Below are 4,284 nucleotides of genomic sequence, written 5' to 3'. Positions count from 1 at the left end.
GTGAGGTGACGCGGGTCTGTCGTCCCGTTGGTGAGAGGGGAGCTCGGCCTCCTGCGAGTGGACTCCCTAAAACGCACAATAACGGAGGCTTAGAGTTGCACCAGCGAGTGAGGCTTGAACAATAGCAACGGCTTCTGTCCACCCGTCACTGCTCACCTCGCCCACGTCAGCTTGACTGCTGAGATCCAGCTTTACCACCTAAAAATAAAGACAAAGAACAGAGCTGTAACACAGCCATCATTTACACCTCCCCTGCAAACAGAAACAGGGACTGACCTTCTCAGGGGAGCCCCCTCACCCAGGATGGGGGGCTCTGCCACAGATTTCATCTCTCCGCATCTGAAACAGAGTTTGGACAAAAGTCAGAGTGCTGCAGGATACCTTGACAGCTCCACACATCTTGTGGCAATCTAGGAATACCCTCTACAGTCTAACCACACCCCACATCACAAATTTCAAGCCCCCGGGACTATTACCCTCGTACCCCTACACCCAGACTGAGCAGCAAGGCAGAGCAGCTCCGGGCCAAACACACACCAACACCCGTGACACAGCACAGGACAAACGAGGGGACGCAACAGGGACAGAAAACTCTGGGCAAGAAGAATGACCCTGAGGGTCCAGAGAACTCGGAATGAGATGACCAAGGTAAGATGGAAGGTGAGCTGGCCAGGCTCAGAGAACCCTGCAGGAACAAGATGCCATCGGGATGACTTATCCCAAGAGACGCAGAGATGGACGCCCGAGAATCCTACGGTCAGAATCCTCCACCTGTCTTTGCATTCTCACAAGACCTAACCCGCCGGAATGGATCAGGGCGGTGCACGGCTGTCAGTACAGCTCAGAACAAGACCTGAAAAGGCATCGGACTGGATGCTTGTGAAGAGAGATGGATTCTGATGAGTGTCCGAGCAGCTGAGACAAAGGCACCTGGCTGAGGAGCACAGAGATCAGAAATGCTAAGACTGATGCCAGGGGTTTTGACAGGCCCCTGAAAGGACTAAAGGAAAAGACAAGACACCAAACAGACAGAGTGCACAACAGACAAGTGACACAACACACACCAGGACTGCTCTGCCCTGCACACCTCAGCACTGACATGAAAAATGAGACTTTTCCTTCATGTAGCCTAAGGGGTCACATCTTGGTGCCCCCAACTCCAAATCTGACTTAAAAAACCCCTCCCGGTGATCCCTGCCCTGGCATCCTGTTTTCATCCCCTCTGTGAGCCATAGCCCTCCACTTATCTCTCAGGCATCCAGGGAGGCAAATCCGTGCCAGGTCCAAAGAAGGCCGCCTCTGCCTCAGGAAAATTCCTGCTGTCGCCGGGCTGTTGTCTCTTAGTCAGCTACAACAAAGAAAACCAAACATGAATACGTGATCTTAGCAGCCCATCACCCAAAACCCGACAATTCTGCTACTCACTGTCTCCTAAGCTTGCCTGTGTCCTCGGCCCCGCGCTTCAGCTGCGCTCAGAGGCCAACGCCGGCGTCGCAGGGTCTGCCTGGGTAAAGAGCAGACAAGGTGACGTGGCAGCGCTGGAACTTGAGGGGACCCTCCCTCCTTCTCCTCCCTGACTCACCTCAACTCCTCGGCCCTTATCCAAGCCTACCTGGATGGGGCCTTCACAAGGAGAAGATCAAGGCTCCATCACAGACTCCTGGAATGCTCCCGGAGGGCTCACGGGTGAGGTGACGCGGGTCTGTCGTCCCGTTGGTGAGAGGGGAGCTCGGCCTCCTGCGAGTGGACTCCCTAAAACGCACAATAACGGAGGCTTAGAGTTGCACCAGCGAGTGAGGCTTGAACAATAGCAACGGCTTCTGTCCACCCGTCACTGCTCACCTCGCCCACGTCAGCTTGACTGCTGAGATCCGGCTTCACCACCTAAAAATAAAGACAAAGAACAGAGCTGTAACACAGCCATCATTTACACCTCCCCTGCAAACACAAACAGGGACTGACCTTCTCAGGGGAGCCCCCTCACCCAGGATGGGGGGCTCTGCCACAGATTTCATCTCTCCGCATCTGAAACAGAGTTTGGACAAAAGTCAGAGTGCTGCAGGATACCTTGACAGCTCCACACATCTTGTGGCAATCTAGGAATACCCTCTACAGTCTAACCACACCCCACATCACAAATTTCAAGCCCCCAGGACTATTACCCTCGTACCCCTACACCCAGACTGAGCAGCAAGGCAGAGCAGCTCCGGGCCAAACACACACCAACACCCGTGACACAGCACAGGACAAACGAGGGGACGCAACAGGGACAGAAAACTCTGGCAAGAAGAATGACCCTGAGGGTCCAGAGAACTCGGAATGAGATGACCGAGGTGAGATGGAAGGTGAGCTGGCCAGGCTCAGAGAACCCTGCAGGAACAAGATGCCATCGGGATGACTTATCCCAAGAGACGCAGAGATGGATGCCCAAGAATCCTACGGTCAGAATCCTCCACCCGTCTTTGCATTCTCACAAGACCTAACCCGCCGGAATGGATCAGGGCGGTGCACGGCTGTCAGTACAGCTCAGAACAAGACCTGAAAAGGCATCGGACTGGATGCTTGTGAAGAGAGAGGGATTCTGATGAGTGTCCGAGCAGCTGAGACAAAGGCACCTGGCTGAGGAGCACAGAGATCAGAAATGCTAAGACTGATGCCAGGGGTTTTGACAGGCCCCTGAAAGGACTAAAGGAAAAGACAAGACACCAAACAGACAGAGTGCACAACAGACAAGTGACACAACACACACCAGGACTGCTCTGCCCTGCACACCTCAGCACTGACATGAAAAATGAGACTTTCCCTTCATGTAGCCTAAGGGGTCACATCTGGGACATCCCCATCTCCAAACCCGACTCAAAAAATCCCTCCCGCTGACCCCTGCCCTGGTACCCCGCTTTCATCCCCTCTGTGGCTCCAAGCCCTCCACTTATCTCTCAAATGTCTGGGGAGGTGAATCCACGCCGGGTGCCAAAGAAGGCTGCCTCTCCCTCAGAGAAATTCCTCCTGTCACTGGGCTGCTGTCTCCTAGTCAGCTACAATAAAGAAAACCAAATATCAAAGCATAATCTTAGCTGCACATCAGCCAAAACCCAGCAGCTCTGCTACTCACCGTCTCTTAAGCAGGACCGGGTCCTCGGGCCCCGTGCGTGCTTCAGCTGAGCTCGGAGGCCGACGCTCGCAGCGCCAAAGCCTTAGAGGCATTACTGGCACCGAGCCCACCCACCGTGGCCTCCATTAGGGCTGTGAGCATCCCCGGTTAGAGCAGGACAGGAACGCAGGGTGGACATCCCCGGTGAACCTCAACCCTGTGGACTCTGCCCCACCACTGTCACTTCCTGCCTGGCCCTAGCTTAGGGCTACTGCCTGCACCTCTCAGGACTTCTGGCCTTGTCTTGCGTTAGGATTGCTGCCGGCACCTGCTCTCAGGGAAACAGTGTTGGCAGCAGCGCTGTGAGGGCCGGGATGCCTGTACTCTGACTTGTATCCTAGGCTGTACCCCTGATTTTCACTGTGTGTTCTCTAGTCCTTGAGTCCTTTACCTCAGCCTCTGTGTGTATCACTGTAACCTCCCCCCTTCTGAACCCTGCTTCTTCAGAGCCCTAGACCTTGCAGCCGGGGACGCTCTGCACCGTTAGGGTCCCAAGAGCTGTCCCGCACGCAGGACAGGTACATCCACAGTTGTTCCCTGCCTACCCTAAGAAACGTGGCCCTGAGACAGGGCAGAGGCTGACAGAGCCGAACTCTTTGCGGTGGCAAAAGGCACGAAGCCTTACCAACCGCCGCCTCGAGAGGGAATCAGGAGCACTTCCACCGGCTGCGGAGAGACAGGGAATCCCAGGGTGGGTGGGGCGGGAAACCCCCGTTATCCCCAGCCCTGTTGGATCCTGCTCCCCACTATCGCTTCCTGCCTGGCCCTAGCCTGACTGTGTCTGCACAGGTCAGAGCTTCTGGTGTGTTCCTGCACTAGGGCTGCTGCCTGCACCTGCTCTCAGGGGAAGTGTGCTGGTAGCAGTGCTGTGAGGGCCGCTACACCTGTACTCTGACTTGTATCCTAGCCTGTTCCCCTGAGTTTCACCGTGTGTCCTCTAGTCCTTGAGTCCTTTACCTCAGCCTCTGTGTGTGTGGCTACACCTCCCCCCTTCTAAACCCAACTTCTTTAGAGCCCTACACCTCGCAGCCAGGCCTTCTGGCATTGTCCTGCATAAGGGCTCCTGCCTGTACCTGCACTCAGGGAAACGGGCATGTCTTTAGGGCTACTCCTTCGCTCTGGGGTAGGGGTGG

General features: G+C 55.5%; 1 long non-coding RNA gene across 1 annotated transcript; it reads right to left on the bottom strand.

Moving 5' to 3' along the window:
- Positions 1-1,696: 1,696 nt before the first annotated feature.
- LOC136296938 (uncharacterized) lies at positions 1,697-2,035 on the bottom strand. The gene is made up of 3 exons (XR_010723036.1): positions 1,963-2,035; positions 1,843-1,884; positions 1,697-1,752 (listed from the first exon to the last, which is right to left on the bottom strand). It is a non-coding gene; the product is annotated as an uncharacterized lncRNA (long non-coding RNA).
- Between the last annotated feature and the right edge of the window lie 2,249 nt (positions 2,036-4,284).

Source organism: Chamaea fasciata, unplaced genomic scaffold (assembly GCF_029207755.1).
Source record: "Chamaea fasciata isolate MVZ Bird 193981 ecotype frontalis unplaced genomic scaffold, bChaFas1.0.hap1 SCAF_14, whole genome shotgun sequence".
Classification (NCBI taxonomy): domain Eukaryota; kingdom Metazoa; phylum Chordata; class Aves; order Passeriformes; family Sylviidae; genus Chamaea; species Chamaea fasciata.
This window is presented reverse-complemented; position numbering and strand designations above follow the sequence as displayed.